The 15,928-nt window shown below is 33.9% G+C and overlaps 1 long non-coding RNA gene across 1 annotated transcript in view; it reads left to right on the top strand.

Annotated features, from left to right (window-relative positions):
- Positions 1-15,110, top strand: part of LOC108296482 — a 249,324-nt gene extending 234,214 nt beyond the window's left edge. Inside the window, exon 3 of the long non-coding RNA XR_001821884.2 lies at positions 15,012-15,110. This is a non-coding gene — a long non-coding RNA (uncharacterized LOC108296482). The remainder of the gene's footprint in view (positions 1-15,011) is intronic.
- Positions 15,111-15,928: the final 818 nt, after the last annotated feature.

The following is a 15,928-nucleotide window of genomic DNA, read 5'->3' as shown; positions in this document are numbered from 1 at the left end:
CATTTTCTTTTTCCCTGTCAAACTGTTTCAGTTTAAAATCCATTTATTTGTTAACTACTATTAGTTAACTTTCTTGGTGGGATATGTCTTCTGCCAATTAAAAGTTTATTGACAGTTATATTTGACAAAAATCCAATTAACACAAAAAAGATGAAATTATCATAGGAAGAAAGCTAGTGTTTTTGATCATTTACTTAGCATTATGCTTCAAATTCCCTTTTCTCTATTTATTTAATTCCAAACTCTTCTAAATTGGTGTTACAATTCCAGTTTTTACCAGTAAAGAAACTGGAGTTCAAAAAGTTATGAAAATTGCTAAAAGCCACACTGGTGTAACTAGGATTTATAACTATTTGTAAATGAAGAGGGTAATTTTATTATGCAGAAAGAAGGTCAAATTCATCCTAGTTGTTGAAGCTAAAGTTTCTGAAAATGTTGTTGCTTTTGAAACCGACAATTGGCTATGTTTCACAGGCTTTGGGGCAGTTTTTCTTGTGCCTATATATTGGTTCAGGCTTATTCTGTTCTCCTTTCAGTTAGGGCATCTTACTGATTTTTTCAACTGAAGTACCTTATCTTGCTTTTGACCACCTCTAGGAGGTTGCATATCTTTGTTATGAAGAACAAGGTACCTGATATTCCATGCCAACATTACTTCTTTATGATTCATTTGGACAGCTCTACCTACAGAAAATCCTGGTTATCCTGAAAGTACATACAATCCCAAAGACAGAACTTAAAAGAGAATAGATATGTGACTAATACATTGCAAATGAAGGTCAACTCCTAAATATCCAGGTAGATTTTAACTCTCCCCAAGACAGATCAATAAAGCCAATTTGATGATTTCAGGTATAGCTGATTTTGAGCTATTATCTTAAAACCAACTTGCTCTCTATTTCCTGTACAAATGAAAGATTGCATGACTTTTACAGTAAATGTTACTTAAAGAAAAAATTGCCCTTATAGTTCTTGGCCAAATAACTGGGGTCGCATGGAAAACATTTGGAAGCTTAACAATTTTGGCAGTTCCCCAGAGTTTAGTAGTATTAATGTTTTAGTTTCCTAATAACATTTTAAATTTCTTTAAATTCTCAAGTAGATTATGTCATTTGAAAATATAGGATAATGTCAAAAAAGGAATATAATAACCTTTAGATTTTTAAATATTGATTTTGGAAGCTCTTCACACTTAAATAATGTAATATAATAATTGGTTGTTCTGGTTTTTCTTCACATTTAATTTAAATTCCTACAGGAGTATTTTAACATAATAGGTTGCCAGCAGGAACTTAAATAGTAAAAGTAAAGAGTGGATGCCATTATAGTAATTTTTTAGAAAATTTTCTCTAATTCTATTTCTGTACTCAATAACTATTTATTTGTGCATTTATAGTTAAATTCATCTCTGTGTCTTTACCTAGATTTGTTTACTGACTTCATACTCAAGTATAACTGGCTGCTGATACATTTTCACTGAAAGATCACCCTCGAGGCATTCAAGCACAACAGCTCCAAAATCAAATTTGTTATTTTTATACTATAATTTTTCTTCTTCCAAGTTCCTTAATTTGGTCAATGGTGTCACTATTCATTATTCATTCAAACAAGAAATCTTTCAGTTATATTTAAATTTTCCTTTCACGTTCCATATCCAATTAGTTACTAAGTCCTTTTGATCCTGGTTTCTAATTTCTGAAATAATGTTTTTTTTTTTTTTTTTTTTTTTTTTTTTCTTTTTTTTTTTTTTTTTTTTTTTTTTTTTTTTTTTTTCCCATCTCCTTGTTACTATTGCTGTAGCTTTCAAATTAGTCTCCTAGCCTATTCTCATTTCAAACTCACCCACTGAACCTGTCTTCTATTCTATGTTAGCCTAGGTCTTCCCCTAAAGCAGATTCTGAGACAGGGCTCTCATGCTGGTTGCTTATTTTAAGAGGTGATCCAAAGGAACAAGAGCGAGCTTCTGAGAAAAGTGAAACAAGCAAGGAGAGAGCAATGATCTGGGTGCCTTATCAAGCTGGGTCCATGAGAGGGGGCAATTAGCACCCCATCTTACTAAAGACTCCTGAGGAGCTTTGTAGAATCTACTTCAGAATTGTATATCCAAGGGATTGAAGAAGGGAGCATTTATATACCAGCTTCCATCCTCCACTGTTCTAGAGTTTCTTAAGAGGTGTTAACCCAAACATTTTCAGGTTTAGTTGAACAGATGCCCGCATGGGATTGTACCGGAGAAATTCAACTGCAGAAAGCAAGATAGCAAGGCTAACTGCATGGGTATTGATCTCTGCCCTCACAGGTACTCACACTTTCAATGTCCTAATGCTTGTTGCTCTCACTGTTCCAAAATTCATAATTATTTATGAACAAAAGATCTTGTGTTTTAATTTTGTACTGGACCTCTGCAAATTATGTAGCAGGACTTGTCAGAGGCACAGAGTGACCCTGAGGTGAGGGGCTTCCTAAAAGCAGTTGTCTCCCATATCAAAAGTTTAAGTAAAACAGTGAGTCATGATAATGCCAAGTATGGCTTAAGAGGTATCCAGTACACGTCCTGTGTCTTGCGTCTATATCTATGTGTCTGTGTTTCTATTCAAGACATGTGAGTCTGGGGTCTCTCTGCTTAGGGCAGTCCCTGAGGGCAACCATGTAGGCCATGATTCAGGCATGGTGTGCTGGTTCCTCAGATTACATGAGAGCATGAGCTCACAAGCATTTCTGAATAAGCCTCAGATTAAATGTAAGCATGAGGTCATAAGCATTTCTGAATAAGCCTTCTCCTGTCTTCTCTGCACTTCCCTCCACCCCCAATTTTGAATTGAGGGACTCATTCTTAAAATCAACTAGGGGGACCCTCCACAAACATGGGGGAAACACATATGGATGGGTAGGCCAGGAAGAACACTACTTTTCTTTGCTTTTTTTCTTCCTTAATGTGGTGATTGCTGTTCCAAACCAGAGCTTCAAGGAAGGAAGGGAAGCGCACCACAAAAAATGATTTAAGTGATTTACCCATAAGTATGTCTTTTCTTTAACATCTTTTTGCTATCTCTTATGTGCCACTAAGGAATCTAAAGGAAAAGGTACAATTTGAGTATGTAATCTGAAATGTGCTATATCCAACATGCTATTATATTTTTACTGGACAAATACTTTTGTCAGCTTTTAAATATCCAGGAATTGGGAGTTTTTTGATTGATTCTAAGGTAAACTTTTATTTTTGAGAAAGAACAGAAGACTAGAAAGCACAAAGCAAAAAGAATATATTTTATAAAAGAATGAAAAACACTGAAGCACCCCTATAAGATGTAGAAAATAGTCTAAAAAGGGCAGATCTAAGCATTATTGGCCTTAGGTAACAAACTTTGGTGAGGAGGTGGTGAAAGGGAACTCTTGTACACTGTTGGTGGGAATGTAAATTAGTGCAACCACTATGGAGGACAGTGGTTGTGTCTATAGAAACATAGACACATAGATATAGATGCAAGACAGGGGATGTGTACTGAATACTTCCTCAGAAAACTAAAAATTGAGCTTCCATATGACTCAGCAGTCCCACTGCTGGGTATATTTACAAAAGAAATGAAATCAATTTGAAGAGATATCTGCACACCTGTATTTGTTGCAGTACTGGTTACAATAGCTAAGATTTAGAAGCAACCTAAGTGTCCATCAACCAAGGAATGGATATAGAAAATGTGGTACATATACACAATGGAGTACTATTCAGCCATAAAAAGAATGAGATCCAATCATCATTATGTTAAGTGAAATTAGCAAGTCACAGAAAGACAAACATCTCATGTTCTCACTTATTTGTGGGATCTTAAAACAATTGAACTCATGGACATAGAGAGTTGAAGGATGGTTACCAGAGGCTGGTAGTGGGGACCCAGGAGTCAGGTGGAGATGGTTAATGGGTACAAAGAAATTAGTAGGAATAGAAGGAATGTAGGAATAGTAGGAATAGAAAGAATAGTAGAAATAGAAGGAATACGACCTACTATTTGATAGCACAATAGAGTGACTATAGTCAATAATAACTTAACTGTACATTTTAAAATACAGAGTGTAATTGGATTGTTTGTAACTCAGAGGATAAATGTTTGAGGGGATGGTTACCCCATTCTTCATGATGTGTTTATTTCACATTGCATTCCTGTATCAAACTTCATGTATCCCAAAATATGTACACCTACTATATAATACTCACACATATAAAATATATAAAATAATTTTTCTTAAGTGGCAATTGCCCCACAAATTAGGGTGTGTCAACGATTTTTTTATGGTAAAAAATCTGTAAAGCAATGTAGGGAGGGTTTATAACCTCTTCAATCAGAACTATCTAGCAAGCTAAATATGAATATGAACGCAGCCCAATATTTTGCTCATTAAGTTGACAATATTAGTTTTGGAATTTCAGTTGTAATTGATATCTGAAGATAATCATTATCAGTTTCTTGTCGCCCCACCCCATCCCCTTTTTCTTAGTATGCAACTATGAAAAATGGGGATTACAAATGATAATTGTTTAGGACTATTTTTTTTGAGACAGTCTTGCTCTGTTACCAGGCACCAGGCTGGAGTTCAGTGGCACCATCTCGGTTCACTGCAACCTCCGCCTCCTGGGTTCAAGCAATTCTCCTGCTTCAGCCTCCTGAGTAGCTGGGACTACAGGTGCGCACCACCACGCCAAGCTAATTTTTGTATTTTAGTAGAGACGAGGGTTTCACTTTGTTGGCCAAAATGGTCTCAATCTCTTGACCTCATGATCTGCCCGCCTCGGCCTCCCAAACTGCTGGGATTAAAGGTGTGAGACACCACGCCCAGCTAAGACTATTTTTTTACAGTCAAAAAGATAAAACTATGTACATTTGATTGGGTTATGGAAATAGTTACTGCTTACTGTTTAAGCATTTCTTTTGTGAGTGTCTCTGGTTGCATACACGTACTCACTTTACAAGTAAATCATTGTGAAAAGAAAGTTAAAACAATTTAATAAGGTTTTGTTCATGTTAAAAAGTATAAATCGTGTTTGTATATATATGCATGGAACAAATACGTATGCTTTATGTATAAACACATAAATAAAAACAGGAATGATTCCAACAAAAGGATATGAGAGGTTATTATTATTATAGTTTTTGGGTGATATTTCTTCTCCAAAGAGGCAAATAGCTACATTCCACTGAGCACCTGATTTTTCTTTGTGTCATTGTTGTAAATTAACTTGTTGTGATGATCTCAATAAAAACTAATGACAAATTATTTTTGAAAAATGTGGATACATTCATCATCAATTGTGATCAGCTGCAGTGAAGATATTCTTTGAAAATGAGGTGTTCTAAATTAAGATGCCTAAAACGTACAAATAACAAAAGCCAACCGAGCAAAACTTCCAGCTTTTCAAACTTGTTATGTGAATGTGTCCATTTTTAATGAGGAAAATGAGGTCAGCATCAGTTGGGGACTTTCAGAAGAAAATAGTGTACTGTACCAATTAGTGAGTCTATTCTCAGGAGGCCACAGTGACACAATTCTTCATCCTGCTGCCAGGTGGCGCTGTGCAGTAGTAGGTACAGTCTTGGCGCACGGCATAAAATGTCTGTTCCTGACCTGGCAGTTTAATTGTATTACTGACCCTGGTAACTGATTCTACTTAAAGTGTGAAAATAAACTTATTTTCCAAAGTTCCAAATTCTAAATCATCTCTGTATAACTCTAGTTGAATAGGTCTTAATCCTCACTTTTGGTGGCAAGCTTCTGTGCTAATGAATAAATATTAAAAGACTAGATAAAAGAATCATGGTTTCCAAAATGCACTAATGTCTTTCATTTTAACTGGTGCTTATACCTTATAAACACTCTGCTTTGAATATAAATAAAGCAATATTAAAATAAAACTCTTTTGTTGCCAATAGAATGCTTTTTAGTTTGGAAGAGTCAAGACCAGAAAAAATTTAAAGGTAATGAATAGAGGAAATATCTTATAGTATTAGTTTAACATGTGTCAGCACACACTTTAATTTCTTTTTTAAAGAAAAGCCTTCGATTTAATTTTTCTCTCCAAAAAGTCTATTTTTGCCCATTTATTCCCCCAAGGAGAGTTACAATCATTCTTAAAATGGTCAACTTTTTGTGTGTTTTTTTTTCTTTTGGCATTATGTAATTTGGCTCTTTTTCTTTGTTATGATAATGACCTGACTTCAAAATTACTCTTAAATCAATCTTCAGACAGCAAGTTCCCCAGCCCAGTGCAGTAGGCATATATTAATTCCAAAATTATTTAAAATGTTTTATTTCTTCGATTGCCATTACAAATTTAAATTCCCAAGTTGTGTAAATGTATAAGGCAAATGTGCTCTTTGAGTATGAAACATGTGTCAGAAATATGATGTTTTAGGCTTTTAAGAGATGAGATTTTAAAAATGTGAGCATTTTTGCAATCGATGTAAAATTGGACAGTTTTTCTTGTTGCCAATCTTATCTTTTCATGTTAAAGAGTCATCTAGGCATTACAATGACTAATAAAAAAGGTGAATTTATAGATATATCTTGCTTGTATTGGTATTATGAAGATCCATGGTTTATGAAAATTTTAATTTCCAGAGAGGGGGGCCATATTTAGCAGTAATTATTAAGTTTTTCATGCAAAGTTTATTATGGCAATATGAGGAAATCAGAGTAGTATGAATGTGCAAATCAGTTTCTTAGTGTTTGAAAAGGGAAATGTTTTTATTAAATGTTAATTGGTAGGAACGTATTTCTTAGAGTGGTTCTTATTGAATATCTATACCATGGTGGAGACAGTTGAAATCAATTATCAGTTGGACAAGAGCTGTGACTTCAAGGAGGTTTTACTTTAATGGATGACAGAAAATTCTATTTCAAAGGGAGTCTCATAGAAATAAAAGATGCTTATTAAAGAGTTACTGGGAGCAGTCTAAATATTTTACAATAAAATGGAAGCTTAATAAAGTACCGACATATCTGTATAATATGCCACTTAAACATCACGTTTTTAAGAGTATATAATGGTATGGATAAGTGCTCACCATATATAATTACAAAAAAAGATAGGATATAAAAGAGTATGTAACCTCTCTCTAATAACACATGCATATGATAAACCCAATTTCATATGAAATAATTATAAAATATATATTGAAAAGATTTTAGATATTTTCATGAAAATGTTAAAAGCAGTATTTTTCTGGGAAGTAGGATTTTGAATGACTTTTTCTCTTCACATTTTGTGCTCTGGAAATTTTTTTTTACTACATATATTATTTTTATGTGATAAAAATGCATTTTCTTTTAAAACAGCAACAAAAATTATGTAATAGTATTATGTTCAAAAGTGCAACATTTTGTACTTTTGCAACAGTTTGCAACATGCAATCATTTTACTGTCAATATAGTTTATGAAACTGATAAAAAAAATCTAGTTCTTTGCAGTGCTACTGGTATATAGTCTCCCCATTACCCTGAACATGGGCGAAATTTTTACTCTGCAATATCTAACTGGCACTATTTTATATAATCATACCTTTTAAAAGATCTTTAGTTTCAATACATTTTGGTTGTTTTGATAGGTAAATTTCTTTTACGTAGTTTTAAATGCAAGCTTAATTTTGCCTTTCCATTGATTCATATAGGCGAGGAGAGACAAAAAGTGACATGAATAAATGTGGCTAAGGAAATCCTATTAAATGCTGGTTTCTAGGCTTCATTTTGTACTAATTGGTTTTTTTGAGCACTCACTGTGTGCCTGGCATTGTGCTAATAGCATTTTAAAATACTTTATCTCATTTTATTCCCATGTTAACTCATGTTTGAGTTCATATTGTCCATATTGTTATTTCTATTTTACAGGCAAGTAATTGGGTTTCAGAAAGCTCATGGTTTACCAGAGGTCACAGGATCTGAGACTCTTTTTAGACTAAAAAATCTGTGTTCTTCTAATTGTAAATTAATCAGTTGTTTTACCACATAAATTATTTTCAGGGATTTAATTATTTTCTCATATTTAAATTATAGGACTTGAATGAAGTTGAGGGGATAAGAGGGTGGTGCCAAAATTCTTCCTAGTAAAGGGCTACTTAAAGTTTTCCAAAATTTTATGTTTGTATTTGGGGCTAGACAAAATGTATTGATTACCCAAGTTGCTGAGAGTGAAAATAGCTTGGAAGTTGAACAGATAGTTATACTTTTTACATTGTTAGTAGATAGGAAGTGACTGTCTAAGATCTCTGGGTTCTCTAAAGAACTTTCAGACAATACTAGTTTGTGATTCTAAATGTACATTTTACTGGCCACAATATATGCTAATTAGCCTACTCTTTAAAAAAAATGTGTGAAGTCTGTTTTAAAGAGTGTCTATAAGAAGGATATATCAGTAATAAGAAGGATTAATTACAAGTAGGTAAGGGCAGAATTATTTATTTGTTACAAAAATCCAATAACATTTAAAGGAAACAATTGTCAGATTAAAAAACAATTCATCATAGAGAAAAAAAAAGTAATGCAATGAAAGTAGAAATAATAGAATATCATAATGGGAGAATAGACTCTGTATTTGAAACTATTTTGCTGAGAGCACTCTGATACCAGGAAGAGATGAAGTGAGTGACCTCGCAGGGCTTTTCTAATTTCTGTGATTCCATAACAAAGTACTCTGAAGGTACCTTGCTTATGACATTTCTGGATTTACATTTTACCACATAATGAACTGCTGAATGATTTTGGTTGAAACAGTTTCCGTATTATTGCACGAGTCATCTCATTATTGAATGGAACAACTCCACAAAGATCAAAACTGGAACTTGACTATAATGATTTTCTAAGTTCATTTTATAATCAGTGATGCAGTGCTTCACATCCATATTCATAAATATAAAAGGTTTTGGGGATGCTACATGTGATCAATATCATGTGCCATTAAAATTATGCAATTTATTTTTATAAAATACAAAAAATGACCAGAAAGATATGGAAACTATAGAGTGCATATTTCCTTTTTATTAGTACTTTTTTTCTCCCGTCTCATACAGCATCCAATTTAGGGCAAAGACAAAACGAAAGTGTATCTTGAATATGCATCACAGGTTCCAAAAATGAAAAGAAATTGGATTTGGATAGCACTTACTCAATAGACAGATATGATACATGGTAAGAAGGTGCACTGTCTGCCCTGTGATAGATTAAACTACTTTGTAGGAAAATTACTGTGAGCCAGTCACCACCACCACCGTGGCTAAATCTTTAATAAAATTCTCTTCCATATTCAGGAGTGAGGTATGAAGTACACAATAAGCAAAGTGAAGTAGAGTGCCATTTATCAAACACCGACCAGGTCTGTAATCTTCTGCTTTATCCTTTCTTTGTACTTTATTTCTTTATTGTTACAAGGAGGGATATTTACCCAGAGCAGTGGGCATGAAGCCCTGATAAACCTCCTCCTTCCTGCCTTTCCCCTTTTCTTACTTCTTTTCCTCAGCCTTGTCAGTATAATTTGTTTCCTTCTAGGTGGTCTTTTGCCTGTTTGGCATTCTTTTTTCTCTTCCTTTCTCTACCTTTCTTTGAAATGTGCATTCATGATATGGGAAATGACACCAAACTACAAGAAAATGCAATGGGAATGCTAACAGCTACAATGAAGGACCTTCCAGGATGCATTCGGTAAAGACTTTGAATGCCTCTTGGCAAGATAGCAGTGTTAAAATGTTGTGGATAGCCCCTGGGTGGCAGTGCACAGCCAGTCCTGATGCCAACAAAAGTATTTTCAGAGTAAAGATTTTATATGTGGGTGTATATGTATGTGTGTAATATATATGTGTCTGTAATATAGGTATGTGCTATATATGTGTGTAATACATATGTGTAATATATATGCCTGTGTATATGTGTAATATATATGTGTATATATTTATATGATGTGTGTATATGTAATATATATATATGTTTCTATATATGACATAAATATGTTTTATATTTGTATATATCTACATGTATCTGTGATGTAGATGTGTGGTATGTTGTATGAAATATATGTATATTTTATTATATGTATACACACACTACATTTTTACCCAGCTACTCCCAAACTGAAGAATTTAAAAGTGACTTTCTCTTTGAAAGATACAAACTCTCTAATTTATCTCTTATTTCCTAAGTACAATAATGATAATTTTGCTAAAAATAATTTGCATGTCTAAAAATCATATACTGAAAAGGTCCTAGCTATTCTAGCCATGTGATAATGTCTGAAATGTTTTTGAAACCATGCAGATATAGGTACAGATGCAGAAGAGTCTTGAGGGTAGTGAGAATGTGGCTGGAGGTGTTTTGTGCCCCTCAATCTGCACACGGCCAGTCTATGCAGCAGCCTTGGGGGTAAATTATTTTTAGTACTATTATAACCCTTTTTTATTGTTTGAATAGCAGTTTTATGACAAAACATTTATAGTCAGGCTGCCTTTGTACTTGAATGAAAGGGAGCAATCATAGAGAGTGATAAGGCAACAATGGTAATGATAACTACATTTATAAAGATGTACAGAATGTAAATGGGTATGCTAAAATAGACTGGCGGCGGTTCTCTATCTGAACCTGGAGCAGTGATGGGCACAATTCTTGTGGCAGAGATGCTTTTGTTATTTGGGGCAGATGACAGAGAGGGAGAGAGAGAGTGTGTGTGTGTGCACACATGTGCGTGCTTTCCTTTGTTATTGTTTCTTCCTTTCAGTTAAATGTACTTGATATGTAGTTGTAGGGTTAGTAATAGCAAACAGAAATATTCTATATTCAGATTGATAATTATCATAATTTTGTGAGATTATGATAAAATGCAAATGCATTTCTGCATAAAGTGTTCAACTGAAGTATTTAGTTCTTTAAAAATTATGATTATTTGCTCTTATCTAGCATTGGTCTATTTTTCTGTCTCTTGACACTCTACCTCTCATGAAAAATTGATAATTTTCTCTGAGAATGAGAGGAGGATAGAGAGGAGGGTGCTGTATCTCAAAACATAATTCAAGAGTAAGAGGTTATTCTGTCTGCTTGGTACCAATGGCTTTCATACATTTTTACAGTTTCATCAATTCTCTTTATTCCTAATGTTCTGACCATAAGTAAAAGTGAAGCTTCTTTGGGTCCAGTTACATTCTTTTTTTTTTTTTATTTTCAGATATTTTGTAGCATTAACATAATGGATATAACATAATAAAAAGGGTTGACATTGTACAATTGCCTTGTACTCTACATAAAACTAAAACTATACACTGTGGGTTAGAAATAGTATCTCCTCTTCACAAGGTATCCCCAAGGTGTCTTAAAATCAGCCATACATTGCTGAAGTCTATATTTTGTCTTCCTTGGCCCATTCTCCTCTTCAGCAAAGTTAATAACTTCTATCATGAAGGGAAAAAAATCAATTTATTTATGTCCCACCTTGTTTCAAAAAGAAATTAAGGTGACTTACAAAGATACATAAAATAAATTTAAAACTAAGTGAGGGAAATGAAAGCCAAGGGAGAGCCAGAGAAGGAAGAAAGGGTAGAGAATAGAGTGTTACTATGGAACAAAATGCCTATTGTGAACTCCTATGTGCTTGTGAGATTTGGGCTGCGTATTTAGGTTTCAGCTCTCTAGCAGCCAATACAAAGATGGAAACAATTCCAAGATACACAGAGTCAACATTAAGAGAATAAATAGATTTCTCAGACATGCAACTATTTCAGGGTATTCAGGCTTATAGGAAATTTATCTCCTGCATCGTGATAGAACACTGTAATCCCAGGAAATAAGTTTCTTAACTATAGTCTATGATAAACACACCATGTGAGTATAATAAAAACTAGTTGTATGCTATGCAACATCTTGAGAAAGCAAAAGTCAGTGAAAGCAAGTGCAAAATTTATTAATTCAGTAGTCATCTATTTAGTATGTCCTCTATATTCTGCAACAGGCAGGAAATTGAACAAGCAAATAATGAGCAAGAGCCATAGCCTCCTACCCTCATCAAACTTACAATTTTTTACTGAAACTGACATTGACAAATTAGTTATGTGTGTGATAAAAAATCCTGCGAGTGATGAGAAGGAGAAGACTTAGCTTAGGTCTGATAGTCTAACCTAATCCTCAGGTAGATGTCACAAGAGCTGGGACTGCATACAATGTAGACAGCTGTATACAAATAGCACTTCTTTTTATTAAAATTTTTAATTTTAGATTCGGAGGTACATGTGCAGGTTTGTTACGTAGGTAAACTCATGCCATGAGGGTTTGATGTACAGATTATTTCAACACCCAGGTATTAAGCCTATTGCCCATTTGTCAATTTTTTGGCTCATCCCCCTATTTCTACCCTCCATTTTCAAATTGGCCCCAGTATCTGTTGTTCCTTTCTTTGTGTTCATGAGTTCTCATCATTTAGCTCCCACTTATAAGTGAGAATATGTAGTGTTTGTTTTTCAGTTTGTTCATTAGTTTGCTAAGAATAATGGCCTCCAGCTCCATCCATGTACCTGAAAAGGAAATGATCTCATTCTTTTCCATGGCTGCATAGTATTTCATGGTGTATATGTACCACATTTTGTTTATGCAATCTGTCATTGATGGGCATTTAGGTTGATTCCATGTCTTTGCTATTGTGAATGCTGCTGCAATAAATATTCGTATACATGTGTCTTTATGGTGGGTTAATTTACATTCCTCTGGGGATATACCTAGTAATGGGATTGCTGGGTATAATGGTGGTTCTGTTTTTAGCTCTTTGAGGAATTGCCACATTGCTTTCCACGGTCATTGAACTAATTTATACTCCCACAAATAGTATATAAGTTCTCCTTCTCTCTTTCTCTCTTTTTTTTTTTTTCTTTTAACAACTTCTCTAGCACCTGTTATTTTTTGAATTTTTGAATAATAGCCATTCTGACTGGTGTGGGATGGTATCTCATTGTGTTTTTGATTTGCATTTCTCTAATGATGAGTGATATTAAGCTTTTCTTCATATGCTTGTTGGCCACATGTGTCTCTTTTAGAAACGTGTCTGTTCATTCTTTTGCCCACTTTTTAATGGGGTGGTTCGTTTTTTCTTATAAATTTGTTTAACTTCCTTATAGATGTTGAATAAACAAGTAATGAGGAAAGGGGTCCCTGTTCAATAAATGGTGCTGGGATAACTGATTAGCCATATGCAGAAAATTGAAACTGGATCCCTTCCTTAAACCATATACAGAAATAAACTTAAGATGGATTAAAAACTTAAATGCAAAACCTAAAACTACAAAAACCCTGGAAGACAGCTTAGGCAATACCATCCTGGACAATTATGATAAAGACATCTAAAGCAATTGCAACAAAAGCAATAATTGATCTAAGCCTAATTAGATCCCCCCCCCGCAAAATGTTAATTCTTTTGCTGTGCAGAAGCTCTTAAGAGCTCTTAAGAGCTTCTGCACAGCAAAAGAATTTATCAACAGAGTAAACAAGAGAACCCACAGAATGAGAGAAACTATTTGCAAACTATGCATCTGACAAATAGCATTTCTATGAATGCAGTTTTTAATCTGTGTGGGGTAGTGGTGAGTTCAAGATGTACTTCCTGACAAGTCTGAAAAGTTCACTTTTTCTGTGTTGCCAGTTGAGAGCAAAGCCACATGCCTCAGTTGAGCTGAGGCTAGAAAAACAAGAAAAATTAAGACAGTTTCATATTTAACCATATTCTATTTGTCTACATGAAGGAGAAAAAAAGAAATTTTTAGATTTACATTTTGACCACCTAATTCTCCCATTATGAGTCTCTTATCCTGTAATATGTTTAGTCTTTTCTTTAGTGTAACTCATATACTAACCTGTATCTTTAGAATTTTTAAACATATTTTCTGTCAACAGTCACTGTTGAAACCATGTTTCAGAAAAGAAATTTTTTAGAAGGCATGGTTATTTATCAGGAAAATACATACATCTATTTGAAAAAATAGCATTTTATGATATCAAGGAATTTATATTTTATTAATCATATAATTGGACCGTAAATGCTCTTGTTGTGTTCCTATTTAAGTTGTTATTAATAGTATTGAGCATAGCTTCACTTTAAAATATGGAAATACAACATTTCAAGCAATCTATCTTTTTGGTTCCATGTGTCTCCAAGAATGGCCTTGTTTGTTTAGCTTTTAAAGTCTTTTTACAGATCCATAATTAGCTCTCTTCAAATGATTTGTTTGTTCCTCTTTTGGAACTGTTTGTGAAAACAGTGGGGAGGGAAGAGAAAGATGTCTAGTAAAATGATGATGAATCCAGTATTATGATAACAAGATGTAAAAAAACCTCCTAGTAGATTCTGGTTTCATGGTAAGATAGAAAGAACACCTAGTCTTTGGTAACCATTTTTGGACAATCAGGTCGTGTTAACTTAGCAGGGAGACAGTTGCTATTTAGCATGAGATTGTTTACCAACATGGAAGGGATTTGGCAACTTCTCTCAAAGTAATTCTGAAGCATATTTTGATTAGCAAACCTCCTATCCTGCTTTACCTAAATATACAAGCCCCGCAGTGACACTGAGCACCCCTCCTCCTTTTTCCCCCACATTCTATTGTCTTATTTGCTCCTAAGTAATGGAATAAATAAATAATCTTTATTACTATTAACTGGAATTTAGAGGTTTAGAGGAGCCCTGTGTGGGATAATGGAACTCATCTCCTGCACACTGACATGTTAGAGGAACCACAATATCTTTCTTTAAAGTGGATTTGCCTATGAGACATGGGGATAGGAGATAAGCAGTAGTTTCATCTCTTCTCTGAGTAATTCAGAAATCTCATGATCTTCAGATTATTCCTAAAAAGAAGTCATCATGCTATGTTCTACCCATCTCCAACCCCCACAACCATCCCCAGCTTTAAGCTACATGAGAAATAAAAACAATATGTCCTCTATTCCTCTCAAATAAAATATAAGCCACAGAAATAATAACATTACTTTTTATACCTTTACAGCCTGACTATGGGAGATCCAACTCGTTTGACTCTGACTTCTCCTTGAGAAATAGTGACAACAAAAAGACACTACTTCCCTCTGAATCAGTCCAGGTAATGTTTATTTTCTAATTTATATCTGTCTTGGGGTTTAAAAACAGTGATACAGAGGTGCATCCAAAAGTTATAGAAATGGCTTTAGACTAACTACAGATGGCCATGTGTAAAATTAAGCAAAAACCTGAAACTCCTTTTATTGTTGCCTAATGTTATCTATTGCAAGTAGCCACTATTAATAATTTGTGGAGCTCTGGTTGTTCAGCATATATAAAACTACTGTTTACAATGGAAAAGTGGACTTCACAACTACCTGAAGCTTATATACATTCTTAAAAGTGAAGGATGTCTCCATGACATAATACTGGTTTATTTGAACATTAGAGATTCTAGTTTAAACTCAAGCATAATTAGTTATACTATAACACTAAGCAACTTTTCTTCTAGTTGGCAGGTTACTTTCAGGTACATAATGACAAAAATAGATTTGTTTCGTTATATCCTTTTATTTCTTCCTTAGCTTCCCAGCAAAAGCTTTTTGGCATGACAGAATTCTATAGGACGTATTTCCTTCTATACCTGATTGAGAAATATTTAAATGTTAACCACATTAGGACACTGAGAAATAATACACATATTAGGTATAATAAGAGGAAAAATCAAATAACAAAGAAGAAGAAAGAGAAACTAAAGAAAGTGGTAGAGATGGGGAGGAGAAAATGGGAAAGTGCTCTCAAATTAATTAAAAAGCAAAAGCTTCAATACAGCATTGTATTTCAAAGCAGATACATTTCTTCATGGACATATATTTTAATTTTTGATAAAGGAGATGATGTTAAAAACTCTTAACATCAGGTGAGAGTTTTTTGACAGGTGAGAAA

This window comes from Cebus imitator, unplaced genomic scaffold (assembly GCF_001604975.1).
Source record: "Cebus imitator isolate Cc_AM_T3 unplaced genomic scaffold, Cebus_imitator-1.0 Scaffold717, whole genome shotgun sequence".
Taxonomy (NCBI): domain Eukaryota; kingdom Metazoa; phylum Chordata; class Mammalia; order Primates; family Cebidae; genus Cebus; species Cebus imitator.
Note: the sequence above shows the minus strand (reverse complement) of the source record. Positions and strands in the feature narration are given on the sequence as shown.